Here is a 14,949-nt window from a genome sequence, read left to right as displayed (position 1 = left end):
TATTAAAAAAACAATATGAGCAGAGTTACTCAATCTGCGAAGACACTCAACTGCTAATAGATTTCAAATATTTATGAAGAACATATTCATACACAAATCACCTCATAAAAGTTTCATGTGCACTCCAAGGGGCACATAAATTTTAGAACCTAGTTTAATAATGCACTACAGTACATTAAACCAAACCTATCTGGGGAAAAAAGCATTGTACTCCCAGTCTGGACTATACAGAAGAGGCTGTATAAGTTCCCAAGACTACGTTTGCTGAACATTTTCATGAAGTTTCCAACACTTTCTGGAGGTGGCTTTAAAAAAAAACACACGTCTTTTAGACTGGCATGCAGGACTCTTAAGGTTACAGAAACAAACTGCAATTAAAAAGGGTGTAAAAAGGAAAGGTCATGTAAAATGAATAGGAACATGACCTACCCTACACAGCACTGATGTATTAAAAACATACAGGATAGGAAGGCGCCAGCCAGCATGCTTCCCTATCTAATCAGCTGTGCCTGTGATAAAGAAGGAAATAAGTTAAAGGGAGGGACTCTTCAACACTTAAACAATCCCCAAGACTCCGGTCTTGCAGTAGTTATATTGTGGCTTTAGGATTCAGGCCAACTGAATAGCTAAAACTGTACAAGAAAATTTAGCAGTCGTCCATTGTCAGCTTCATGTTTGTTCATGGATAAAGACCTGCTCGTACAGGGAAGATAAATACCATTCTTTACAAGTTATACAGTGGGGCAAATTCTGCATCACGTAGCCCAGCTACATGAACAATGCTGTACAGATCCATACAGTGCAGTCCAGATGCCTACTGCTATAATGACTTTCCTATTCCCGTCTGTCAAAACACTCACTAATGTGTCTCCTGTTCCAATTCTTCATCTTTCGTAGTAATACACTGGGGCTGTAGGATGTAGCTGAAAGAGGTATGCCAACTTAAAACTGGATTTGGTAGCAGTAATAATTAATTCCCTCAAATTTCTAAAGCAACAGAGTGTCAATGGATTTAAGATCTCTGTACCTTAGATTCATAGATTAAGGCTGGAAAGGACCATTCAATTGTCTAGTTTGATCTCCTGCATATCACATGCTATTAAATTACACCTGGTTACTCCTGTATTGAGCCCAATACCTTATGTTTGACCAAAGCATAACGTCCAGAAAGGCATCTAGTCTTGATCTGAAGGCATCAAGAGATGGAAAATCCACCACTTCCTTTGGTAGTTTGTTCCAGTTAAACACCCTCACTGTTAAAAACATGTGCCTAATTTATCATTTGAATTTGTCTGGCTTCAATTTCCAGACATTGATTCTTATGCCTTTCTCCACTAGATAAAAGAGCCTTTCAATACTCAGTATTTTCTCTCCATAAAGATACTTATACACCATAATCAAGTCACCTTTCATCTACAGCCCGATGTCCTCTCCTATTTCCATCTGAAGCCTGACTCTGGGGGTTGCTTCCTCTAACCCCCCCCCCCCCCCCCCCCCGGACAATTTTTGTAAAATGGCTGTTTATTGTTTGGGACAAATTCTGCCTTCATTGACACCCATGCAACACCACTGTTTTCCAAAGGGTGGCACAGCTGTATAGGAGAACATTAAAACAGGTTTTTTTTATCATCCACACCTTTGAAATGTACCTTGGTAACTTCCTATTCCAATTATAGGGAATGCTGTAAATTCTGCACTGCAGATAAATAAATTCAAGCAGCTAAGAAGTAGTGGTCATTTGGCTAACTTGATCTAGAAGAAAGAGTTCTATTAATTCACAGAATAGGGTCAAGTATTCTGAAAGCTGAATCCAGCCCAGGGGCTGCCTGACTTTGGTGGATGAAGTCATTTGTTACAATAAATGCGCTTCTTTTTATTCATTGTTATGATACTAAGAAGTCAATATTTCTCTATTTTGGAGTTGCATAAGGGAAAGAAATTTTGTGGGTAAGGGGCAATTTTTGTTGCTTCCATAGGGGGCCCCTTTCTAATATTGTAGAAATACAAAGAAACCGGCACATGAAATGTGTGTGACTGGGCAAATAGGAGAGTGGGGCAAAGAAGGGAGATTGGCGTCTCTATGACATCCACTTCACCCTCCTTTAACCCTAGGCAGGGTTGGGGCAGTACTGCTCTCCCACCAAACGTGTGTGAATTCCATATTTACGTTAATACTGCTCAGGTCACTGTAACCCACGCTATTTGAGGAAAGAGTGAATCCAGGTCCAGTGGCAGGCAGGGGAATCCCTGGTAGCATGGTTGGTCAAGAGCTCTGCCACAAGAAGTTAAAGGAGACCAAGAGATGAGCAAGGAACCACAGATCTCGGCCCATATGGTCCTGTACCTCCAAAAATTCCGGTTTTGTGTGTCATTCATAAAAATACGTTTCTCTGATTTGCTCCCTTGACTCTGAATAGCACACGGCCCCAGAACTGTGATATATTTGAAATGACCAGACTGGCTTTGATTTTAAGTTATTTTTCTCATTAAAGTGAGCTGTTTATATAAAGATATCTGTCTTAAACAAGACAAGCTGCTCCACTACAGAAGGAATTCATTAGTCATCATTATAGCTGATGTACAACAAATTTCAGGTCCCTGTTTAACAGATTTTGTGTAATTTTTAAAAGCTCCAAAAGAAGGTGCACTTTTTAATTCAGGAATGTTCAATTTTATTTTCTTCTTTGCAATCTGAGAGCAAAAGAGAAAGATCAGTATCTGAATATTTCAATGTGACTACTGCAATTGAGACAAATTATATCTATATCTAAATAAATGCCTCTACCTTGTAAAAGCTATAGCCGCTATAAAGACAGATATATTTTGTAGCATGCCCTGTTTACTATGATGAGTCACTACTATTTTGTTAAGAGTAAAGTGCATATTTTAGAAGTCCTTTAACTTTTCATTCTTTCCTGCACTTCCAGATATAAAATCCCACCACTTATTTATTTTAAAATGTTCTATAAAACAATACAGTAAATAAAAAGAACTAGCACCTACAGTTATACAGATCATTTTAATAATGGATTTTGAAACTCACCAAGGTTCATCAAACCTCTGAATGAATTTTAAGAAGATAGGCCTGAAACAACCAAGTTAATTTTCACTTGTGTTCAGGTTTCATTTGAGGGTGACCAGCTTAGGATCACCTTCCTTCCGCCCATAAGCTAAACTATCTCTCCCTTCAGACTGAATTATCTTGAGGGAGGTTCACTCACTTGATTCCCCCTCCTGCATATTTTTTTGAAACTGGCATGTAAGATGTATTTCATTAAACACTCTCTTTAGCATCTTCTGGGGGAAGGCTATAGACAGGCTGCAGCATCAGGACTGAAAACAGAGTGGAGTATGAATATTTCACCCTATAAGGAAAAGAGAATCCACTAGGCAAAAAAGACAATCTCATTCTCATGAGACACTAGAATGAGAGACCAGATGGTAACGACATATAGGAGACGGATATGAACTGTTGACCTGGAGGGTAAAGATCCTTTATCTCATTTTACATAGGCAAATATACAAATGTATTAAAGTCATCTTATCCCAACTATTCAAACTTCTTTAGTCTTCAAAATCAAGTTAGAAACCTCAAAAGAACAGGTTCTCTCATAATGTTTGAGTTAACTTATGAGCTAAAAATAGTTTAAGAGGCACAAAAATAAAAAACAATCAATGAAGGGTAACCATACTTCTGAGATGACATGGACTTGTATGGAGTCCCCACTGCCCAGATGAGTAGGAAAGTTGTGGAGGCTGGCCCTGCCCACTGATTGGCTGGGGGTAAGCAAGCAGAAGGAGTTGGTCTCTCCAGAGCTCTGCCTGGCTAAAGAGCTGGCAGGAAATCCAGCCCCTGTTTCTTGCTGCAGATTGGAAGGTGGGGTTGCTTTTTTGAGAGAGAAAAATATGGGCTGCAGCCATGGCACAGTGCTGCTGCTGCAGGGAGACAGTAGGCCGTGAGTCTGAACTTCAGGCTGGAGGAGAAGCCGAGGGAGTAGTCGGTCTGCGTGGCCACTGTGAGGGAAAAGCTGTATGAGGGAGTTTGGAACTAACGTACAGTAAAAGGAGCCACAGTATAACTTAAACTTTGGGTAAAGGGCATGGATTAGTTCTCACTGTAACTGAGTTGTCCATCCCTACTATAGCTAAACTATGCAGTCCCCTCATCAAATCCGTATTTGAGAATGTTGGCCATATTCTCAGCTGATAGGAACTGGTGTAGCTCCATTGACTTCAATAAGGCTATGCCAATTTACATTAGCTGAGGATCTGTTCCTCTATTTTTCCTCCATTTTAAAATAAATTGTCATTGTTTGAAACAGATGTATTTATTTCCAACTGGCAGAATCAAATATGTCAGTGGAATTATATAAACTGGGTATAAACTGGGCCTTTAACTTAAATGGAGTTATAATGGTTTTAAGTCAATAAGTACAGTAATTAGAACAATGTTTCAAATGCATGCAATTTGGAGGAAAATAAATTAAAAATCATTGTTGCTTGAATCACTGCTTCATTTGCTAAGCATTTGGTTTTAAAATTAATCATTTACACTTCAGTTCCATAATGAAAGTTACCATAGGAACTCCAAATATCATGGCACTTCTAATACTTCCATAGTATAGGTCACTTTCCTAACAAACACTAAAATGATAAAAATTAGCATGATACTATGTATCTTGGACTTGATGAAAATCAAAATAAGTGGCTACATTTGAAAATACAAACATCATTTATGGCTGTAATCTAGCTCTCAATTGGCATTTAAAGTGTCTGATTTGCCTACTTGCTTCCAGATCCCACCAACCCCTGGATTAAGCAAGCAAAGATACGGCTAGCCTGTCCACACCTGTCCACATCTTATCATAAGGAATTTTGAGACAATTGTGCAAATATATTTTCTGTGCTACTTTCCCTATTATTTTGATACTTGAAATACTTGTAAAGAAACAAGATTTTTCTTTCTTTCTTTCCAGGAGTCCATGTGCTCCTGCTGTGATGTGCTCCCCATCTGAAGCAGTCCTGTTTGCAATATCTGAATTGGTTGCTGTATAAATTACTGTGTTTTGACAAACATGAGTTCATGGGGAGAATAAGCAGCAGAGTCTAATGAATTCGTTAGAAACAAAGATGCTATTTTTGCTCAAATGAATACAGAGTGCCTGCTTCTGATCTCATGTACACTGGTGTCAACCCTGTGTACATCACTGGCGTCAATTGAGTAACATCTGATTTATACCAGGGCAACATCAAAATTAGGCCCAGAAAACCTATACTAACTTAAAAGAGAATTTTCTAAATGGATTTTCTAAGTTTCTCCAGGGGTCTCAGCAGGTTTTTATACATTTAAATCACTAAAGAATGAGGATGGGTATTAGGTGATATGACTAAAGTGCTGAGAAATGATACACTTCCCAAGTTAAAGGGGTGCTACAAAAGGGAGCAGATGGATTGGAGTGCAGCATTAGAGGTTATGACTTTACACTCCAACTTCCAAAATATTTGGCTGGCAATTTTAAATTTGGTAATAACTATGAAGACTAGCTCTGTTTACTTCCCTTCTTATCAGTGTACACCCCCCAAAGGAAATCAGAGTTGAGTTTTCAACAGTGATGGTCAAATTCAGAAAGTTCTGTTCGGAGAAGTACCCAAACGTTAGGATATTTATCCAAAGCTTATCCAAACTATGCCAAAACCCTGGCCAGGCAGAATTGGCATTGGAACTCTCAGAACACCCTTTCTCATGAAGTTTCCAGGAGTTCCTGGTTTTGATCAAGCTAGAAATAGCAAAAACAGCCTGACGCACCCATTTCTGCCCAGAAGTCGGCGTACAGAAACGTAGTTAGGGATCAGACTCTCATGTGCTGGTGATGCACCTGGAACAGCTGGCAAGGGGTAGTAAAAAGGTGTTTTTATGGCCTCCCTGTGCTGGGGTGAGCTGAGACCCACTCCCCCAGCTAGGGTTACCAGATAGCAACTGTGGGGGAAAAGACGGGACAGGGGGTAATAGGCACCTATATAAGAAAAAGTTCCCAAAAACGGGACATCAGGTCATCCTACCCCTAGCCAACCCCCAACATGTCCCCTATATTTAGGGACATGGTGAGGGTGGTGTAAAACTTGTTATGGTGGCTCTATGCCACTCAGCTATGTCTCTTACATGAGGGTAATCTCAAATTAGCTGGTTATGTCAAACTTCTGGCTGCGGCTTCTCTGCACTGCAGGACTGGCCCAAACAACTGGAAGGGAAGCTAAGATCTGGCCCTACATGTCTATCTACGTGTTTACCCACAAAATGCAGTAATTATTTTTGACCATATAAAGTTGGGGCGTCTGTGTGAACTGCAACTCTTTTGCCCATAGCCATAGGCCCAATCAGAGAGCAGGGAAAGAGTTAAGCAGGTGAAAATTAATCACTACAACTTTAAATGGTTAGTATGATGCCCAAGGTATCGTCTCATTATTTCCTAGTGCTCCCCCTGTCAGTTTCTGTATCCCTTCAAACAATATTTGTATGTATTTATAAATGCCTGACTGCCCACTAATGCACTCTGAAATAAGTGCATTAATTTCATTAAACAGTTACTGATACAAATGCAATTCATTTCTTTTTAGCACAGTCTTCATCTCCTTTTACATTTATGTAAGGCTTTTGGAATCATTGAGCTGCTCTGAAAGTTAAACATTTTCAAGACAAACACTTTTCAGAGCAGCCTACAAGATAAATATTTAAAGCCGGCTCCTCCACACACCAGGCCTCCCCTGTGTCTGGCAAATAACCCTAATTAAGACTTGCATATTGTAACAATACTGATATTGAGTCAAATTCAGCACTGGTGTAAATGACACACAACTCCACTGACTTAGGTGGAACCGCATCCCCTTAGCACAATGGTGAACTAATCCCACGCTGTTTTGGTTTCATCCTTTATACACACATCTTCAGATGCACATGCCACACAAGCCAAACTAGGACATGTCATTATCATATGTCAGAATTTATGTATGAGGTAATGGTAGGGTGTGTCAAAAAACAAAGACCAGTAGTTACTCATGTTGCATAACACCTTAACCACTAGAGGTCTAATTCATGTGAGTGGGACCACTTAAATAAAGGCACTGTTTCACATGAGTAGGGCCCTACCAAATTCATGGCCATGAAAAACGTGTCATGGACCATGAAATCTAGTCTTTTGTGTAGTTTTACCCTATACTATATAGATTTAATGGGGGAGACCAGCATTTCTTAAATTGGGGGTCCTGAACCAAAAAGGCAGTTGCAGAGGGGTCACAAGGTTATTTTAGGGGGGTTGCCGTATTGCCATCCTTACTTCTGTGCTGCCTTCAGAGCTGGGCGGCTGCAGAACAGCTGCTGTTGGCCAGGCGCCCAGGTCTGAAGGCAGTGCCCTGCCAGCAGCAGTGCAGAAGGATGGCCAGAGCCATCCCGTCCATAGGACGGACCTGCGCAACTGCCCCGGGCACCACACTTTGGGGGGCCCCACGCTTCAAGGTGACGTGGGGTCCAAGGTAGCCTGGGGGTTAGCAGCGGCCTGGAGCCAGCAGCGAACCAGCCCCAGCCTGCCCCACTCTGCCCCACCAGCTCCTGGAATCGCTCAGGGGAGGGGGCAGAAGCCAGAAAGAGGCAGGGTGGGGGCTTGGGGCAGAATGGGGATGGGGTGGGGCCGGAGCAGGGATAGGAGGAGGTGGGGCAGGGGCTTGGGGGAAGGGGTAGGGTGGGGGCAGGGCCTGGGGCAGAGGGGTGGGGTGTCATGTGCCCAGCATCTTCCTAGGGACAGCCCTGAGAATGGCAATACCGTACCATGCCACCGTTACTTCTTCACTGCTACCATCAGAGCTGGAGAGTGGTGGCTGCTGACTGAGGGCCCAGCTCTGCAGGCAGCAGCACAGAAGTAAGGGTAGCAATACTGCAACCTCCCCCCACACACACACACACACACTATAACCTTGCAGACATCCCCCCACACACACACACCCCACAACTCCTTTTTGGGTCAGGATCCGTACAATTACAACACTGTGGAATTTCAGATGTAAATATCTCAAATCATGAAATTTATGATTTTTTTAAAATCCTATGACCATGAAATTGACCAAAATGGACAGAGCGTTTTGGTAGGGCCCTACACATGAGCAAGGGAATCTGACCCATAAAGTTTAGTGATGAGCAAAATTCAAAATACCTAGAAGCTTAACTGAACCCAGTCTGAAAAAAATATATCCTTAATGATTGAATGGTAGCATCAGCAGCAAAAGCACAAGAATAATATGTTTTGCATTAACTTAGGGATTTAGATGTTCAGAATGCTGTACAAACAAACTAATCCTTGGGTAGGTTTTGTAGGGTCTTCAAAAAGTGATCCCAATAGAACGGCTAAATAACAGAGTAATTAGCTAAAGCATACACTAGGGGTTTGTCCTGCTTTCCCTGCAGCAATGGAAGACTCCCATTGGCTGCAACAGGAGCTGGTACACACCTTAAGGGTATGTCTACCCTGCAATTAAAAACCCACAGGCTCTAGGACCCTGTGAGGTGGGAGGGTCCCAGAGCTCAGGCTGCAGCCCAAGCCCAAACCACAATTAAACAGCCCCTTAGCCCAAGCTCTGCAAGCCTGGCATGGACCAGCCACAGGTGTCTAACTGTAGTGTAGACATAATAAGCTATTACCAGCGCTTAACCTCTCTTATCAATGGCTCCCTTGAAGATAACCGTAAGATTTAAATTATGATATCACCATACTTCTGCCAAATGTGGATATAGACACCAAAGGATATTCAGAACAAAAGGTGTTCAGACTACATTCTCTTCTTCATTATCTCCAGCTCAACTGAAAAACTAGAGTAACCAAGTTTGCCCTCACATCCATGGGGATAGGTGAACCATATAATGCATTGACACTTTGCACAGAAGTTTAACATTCTTGCTCTTTACTTAATCACATGGGAAATACACAGATCTATACCTACAATCATTTCCCTGACTCAGTTTCCTCACCACTCCAGAGCATTCTTTGGACTGGATCAGGGTCCTCTGTGGGATCCTGGATCCCCATGCAGCTGAATGACTTCTTTTCCAAACCATGGAGCCTGTCTTCCTAAGTAAGCTGGCTTCCAATGATCTTGGTAATCCGCCCCGTTCTCCTCTCCTGCCCAATGTTCTGAGTATGTTTCTGTAAGTATTTCCCCCGTGAGTCTTTTGGCTTCGTCCTTCAGTAACTCTCCATTGCTTTCCACTTCCCTCTTCTCTTCAGACAGGAGGAGGAAGTATCTACTCCCAGATCAAGCAAACCCATTGTACCAAGGTACTTTACCTACCATTACTGAGTTGTAATGACTCCCCATTGTCTCTAGCCTGGCAGAGATGTGGAAATAGGACCCAAAGGCTGATGTTCAAGAAGCCCCCTAAAGCTTTAAGAAATGTGTATTACACAAATACACAGGCCCAAAGCTTCAAAGCACAATGCTATGAGCTGCTGTGCATCTTCAGCTCCTACTGAAGTCACCCTTCCTAGAGGCACTCACCACCTCACAAGATCAGGCTCCTCAGTGTCTTTTTCCTGGGGGTCTAAGAGGAAGTCATACCTCACAAGGTAACAAGGGGAAAGTACAATAGGAAAGAGCAAGCCAACTACAAAGGTTAGGATGAGAAACAGGGCTATTGGAACCATTCACTCTCAGAAGTAGTTGATGTTCCTCCACTCCTTACTAAATGTTCCTAATTTGGTTCCTGGCATCTACCAAAAAGCTGACAGTTGAATCCAGACCAAGTTAAAGATAATATACACATTTCAACAAACTCCAGCATGACCAATGGCTGAAGCATGCATAACTTTACTTTATAAATCACCAGAGCATTAACTATCTGTTGGGAAAGGGTGCAATAGTTGGTGTTTAGCGACCTTTCAATGTGCAGTTAGGCCAAGGAACACTTTCTTCTGGAGGCACTGCAGTCCACACTCCTGTTGGATGGCACAAATAGCCATTTGCCGGTTCACTGTCAAACTGGAAACCATCTTTGCAACGAATAATGCAGTAATCAGCTCGACAATACAAAAATCCATTTGTGGGAGATGGAAATTTCTTGCATGCTGAGAAAAACAAGCAAGATCCTTTTAGATTTAAAAAAAAAATTGAAAATATTAAAAGTTGATGTTTGTGTTACAAAGCCATTTATTAAGTCAATAACTGTACCTGTAGTTTATCTGTGCATTTCAGTTACTTTGCTGTCAAACTCCAGCATTTGTTAACCTGTCATTTAACTTCAAATGAGGAAAAAGCATGTTCTCTGTCTGCAATCCAGAAGGAGATTGGTATGTTTCAACTGGATTCCCCATTGCATGTGCTGTTAAAATCTTCGCAATTATAATTACCTGAAGTTGGCATCTGTTCTGGGGATAGCAAGGAAGGCACTGTCAGGGTACATCTACACTACAGCGGGGAGTCGATTTAAGATACGCAAATTCAGCTACGTGAATAGCGTAGCTGAATTCGACGTATTACAGCCGACTTACCCCGTTGTGAGGACGGTGGCAAAATCGACTTCTGCCGCTTTTTGTCGGAGGCGCTTACTACCACCTCCGCTGGTGGAGTTAGAGCGCCGATTCGGGGATCGATTGTCGCGTCCCGACGGGACGCGATAAATCGATCCCCGAGAGGTCGATTTCTACCCGCCGATTCAGGTGGGTAGTATAGACCAGGCCTCAGAAGCCAAACGGATGCCAAGGTTGTGAGAAAAAGCAGCATGATTTAGATATATTTTTTTTAATTGAAGCATCAACTCCTGTACAGCACAGAGATGCTGGTACTCTTCATCTAATCTAGAAACCCTGTTTACTTAACAGTTAAACATTTAACTGGGGACAAATAAACCCTACAAACATTGCCAAGGCTAAAGGAGAAGAGCTGTAGATAGACATGTTAATGATCATAGAGAAGACAAAGGGCAGTTGAATGTATTCGCTGAGGTGCATAACATTTATACAAATTGATTAGCTATTTTAAAGTGATGGCCCAGGTTGATGTTGATACCATTCCTAAACTCCCGGAGCAGCCTTTGGAGATGATTGGCTCACCTTTCATTAATTTGCTCCTACTTCATTCCAGGGTCTAAATGGTTCTCTTGTCACTGTCGTCAGTATTCTGGGATGGATCCTCTGCCAAACTAGTTTTAATAAAATGTCAATAGTCTTATCCATCTGTTCCGCAATGATCACTGCTTCTAAATCGATTTTTTTTCTTTTTAGGTATTTGAATACACTTATTATCATATAAGTAAAATCAATATTAAAGATTACTGATGCAAGAAACTAGGAATGGCACACACCATGATTATTGTCTACCACCGTCTGTGCTGTGCAATGCAAAGAGGAGAACCTGCCTTCAAGGAGTTTACAACTTCAAGCCCATTATGCTCCCTTATTATTTAAAAAGTAGAAGGAAACTTACTAATGTGAGAACTGAATGGCCCTAATATAACCCGAGTGTCTGAGCATTCTTCTCCCCACCACGCGGGTCTGCAGAACCAGAGCAGTTGCCGGGGCTGTGGACAGCTTGAGTATATTCTGGCTGACTGTACTGAAGAAATCTCGGACCAGTGCTTCCTATCCCATAACTGTGCTGCTATTTGCTGCTGGCCCCCAGCTGCAATCTAGGATTGGCACAAGGCAGTGAGAGCAGAAGTTAATGCTATCTCTGGAAGGGTAACTTCTCTGCAAACTGGTGGATTGGCTGCAGTTTAAGGTGGGCACATGCTCCTTCCCCAGCGCGTGGCCCCACCCTTTATTTCCATGTGGACTATCGTCTGTTGAGTTTTGCTTAATGAGAAAGTTAGTGATGTGGAGACTGGGCAGCATCTTTCTTAGCTACTTGCATACTCCACGAGCTCTCTATATATTTAATCCCATCGGCACTGTGCAGTGAGTGGAGGAGTAGCATCTGGTGCTCTGTGGTTAATGTAATCACTAAAATGCACTTAAAGCATGTATCTAAGATCAAAGAGCATATCAGAATAAAGAATCCGTATTCACTCATTCACTCACTGAGCACAGATAAACACAATGCTGTGTGATACATAAACAGCAAGACCCCTGTCTCAGTAGGGCAGGGGAGGGAAGGAATTAAAATCTTAGTTAGAGAATACAGTTCAAACACAGACAATATTTCAGTGTGAAAACAATTCAGTATTTTTTAAATTTCTAACTGGAAGATTAACAACAGATTATGGTAGATATTAGAATGTACTGTTTACTATTTAGGTTGTAAATTCTTTAGGGCAAGGACTGTCTTTGTGGTCTGTGTTTGTACAGCATCTGGCACAATGTGGTGCTGGTCCAAGACTGCAGCTTCTAGCCACTACTATAACGCAAATAATAATATTGTTGAGAAGTTTAATGGAAGAAATGAGTTTAAGCAGGATTAGGGTTACCATATTTCAGCAAGCAAAAAAGAGGACGGGAGGAGCCCCGCCCTAGCCCCGCCCTAGCCCCGCCCCTGCCCCTCCCACTTCCCACCCCCCCAGAACCCCCAACCCTCCCCCGGTTCCTTGTCCCCTGACTGCCCCCTCCTGGGACCCCTGCCCCTAACTGCCCCCCAGGACTCCACCCCCTATCTAAGCCTCCCTGCCTCTTGTCCCCTGACTGCCCCAACCCTTAGCCACACCCCCACCCCCAGACAGACCCCTGGGACTCCCACGCCCCATCCAACCACTCCCCACCCCCTGACAGCCCCCCCCAGAACTCCCAACCCATCTAAACCCCTCTTCTCCCTGTCCCCTGACTGCTCCGATCCCTCTCCCCACTCCTGCCCCCTGACAGCTCCCCCCCAGAACTCCCAGCCCCCCACCCCCCCGCTCCTTGTCCCCTGACTGCCCCCTCCTGGGACCCCTGCTCCTAACTGCCCTCCAGAACCCCACCCCCTATCTAAGACTCCCTGTTCCTTGTCCCCTAACTGCCCCCTCCTAAGACCCCCCCCCAACTGCCCCCCAGGACCCTACCCCCTACCTGTACCCTGACTGCCCAAAACTTTCTCCACTCCCCCCAAAAAGCCCCCCCCTGAACTCCCGACCCCCCCCCCCGTTTCTTGACTGCCCCCTCCAGAACCTCCCTGCCCCTTCTCCTGCCCCCTGGCCTCCTTACCCTGCTGCTCAGAACAGGGTGTTGGGCTCTGTGCGAGCCGGACACGTGGCTGCGCTCCCCAGCACAACACACAACCCGGTCCCTGCCCCCGCACAGTGCTGCTGGAGCGGGGCTGCCGGGGAGGAGCTGCCGGCTCAGAATGCAGGGAGGGAGGGGGGAGGAGGAGGAGCTCCTCTACAGCTGCTCCGGAGTCCAGCCCGTGACTTTCCTGCAGCCCTCCCAGCCGCTCGCTCTGCTCTGCCGGGGAGGGGGGAAATCCCGGACATTTTGAGTGATTTACAAATTCCCCCCGGACGCTATTTTTAGCACAAAAAGGAGGACATGTCCGGGTAAATCCGGACGAATGGTAACCCTAAGCAGGATTGACTGCAGGGGCTGAGCAAGTAGTTCAATATGAGCCCAGGCTCTGGGTCAGGGCGGGGCAGCAAACAAACAGTCAGGAGCTCAGGCCCACAGGCAGGGGTTGAGCCAATAGTTCAATAGAAGCCCAGGCCCAGGATCAGGGCAGGGCAGCAAACAGTCAGTATCTTCTGGTTCTGAGCGTCTGGTGCGAGGGGGAGACTGCCACCCGTGAGTGGGGTGGCAGGGGGGACGCAGGCCCACTCACTCCACTGCGTCCCAGCCCGGGGCCCTAGCAGCAGCAGAAGACTCACTGCTGTGTCAGTGGGGATCCTGACCGCAACACACTGACATTGGTTCTGGCAGTGCTGCGGCCAGACCAGGGTCGGCTGCCCCCAGGCTACTTCTGCACTACCCCTCTTAAGGTACCTGGGTTAGGGCGGTGTCCTCGGAGGTTTCCAGCACCATCGGTTCCTCCGGGTTACTGGCGAGGGGTAGGCTTAGCTGGTCCGGCCAGTCCTCGGATCGGCCGCAGCCTGCCGGCATCTCCCAACCCGGAGCTAGGCCACAGGCATCTGGCCTCTCCGGCGGCTGTCTTTCAAGTGAGCTCTGCAGTTGGGCTTTTATACTTCCTGTCCTGCGCCGTGACCTCTGGGGACGGGCACAGGATCCACTGGCTCCACCCACATTGGTGCTAGGGGAGGCTCATCCCTCCGCGGGGCTGTGGGGTATCCCACCGCCTCACTACAGTAAGATAGGTGTGTATAGTGTGTTTATTATTTTAAAATCCTTCTTTATTCTATATTTGTTCCAGCAGTTAAAACGAAACAATGGCTTGGTTTAAAACAATCTGTCTAGTCACTGTATTCAACACTGGTCACAGACTCTCAAAGGGAAGAAACACAGCCCCCATCAGAGCTGCCGGGTAAGTGCGGTTGATGCACATGGTCGCAGCTTGGGCTAAGCTCAGGCTCTGAAGCCCACCCCACACCTGAGGCTTCAGCGCCAGAGATACAGCACAAGCTGGAACTTCTATGCAACTATTTTTGAGCACTAGCATGAGCCCTGCCAACCTGAGTTTATGAACACGGGCTGGGCCACTCGCTCCTGCAAACTCCAAAATGCTTTGTAGACATACCCTAAGGGCTCAGCAAAAGGAAAACTATCTGTGCCCATTTGGTTTGCAAGGGACAATTCTGCCCTGTGCTGAGTCCTAAAGATGAAGCGAGAACATTTATTCCTTTTTCATTTCCCTTTGGCTCATGTGAACTTCCCTTGAAGGGGACTGAAACTTCCCCAGAGACACTAGCCTTTACCTTTTGAGGAACATGCTATGGAAATGGTTTTTCACATATACTGTATGACCTTAAAATGAGCCTGACTTGCTTCATGGTATGTTTGAAATGGGGGGAAAAAATGCTGGATGTTGGAAAAAAAAACCTGGGGAAATCTGTTTCCT

General features: G+C 44.7%; 1 protein-coding gene across 3 annotated transcripts in view; it reads right to left on the bottom strand.

Moving 5' to 3' along the window:
* LOC101944597 (hyalin-like) overlaps positions 1-14,949 on the bottom strand; it is a 296,774-nt gene that overhangs the window by 94,751 nt on the left and 187,074 nt on the right. The window contains exons 1-2 of one of the 3 annotated variants that reach the window (XM_065561987.1): positions 10,210-10,401; positions 9,918-10,106 (exon numbers count right to left, since the gene is read on the bottom strand). The exons of the other annotated variants lie outside the window; for them this stretch is intronic. The gene's annotated coding sequence lies outside the window, so the exon portion shown is untranslated. Of the gene's footprint in view, positions 1-9,917; positions 10,107-10,209; positions 10,402-14,949 lie in introns of those variants that run through there. 3 annotated transcript variants of the gene reach the window in all.

This window comes from Chrysemys picta, chromosome 11, assembly GCF_011386835.1.
Source record: "Chrysemys picta bellii isolate R12L10 chromosome 11, ASM1138683v2, whole genome shotgun sequence".
In the NCBI taxonomy this organism is placed as follows: domain Eukaryota; kingdom Metazoa; phylum Chordata; order Testudines; family Emydidae; genus Chrysemys; species Chrysemys picta.
The sequence above is the reverse complement of the archived record's forward strand: the minus strand, read 5'-3'. Positions and strand labels throughout refer to the sequence as shown.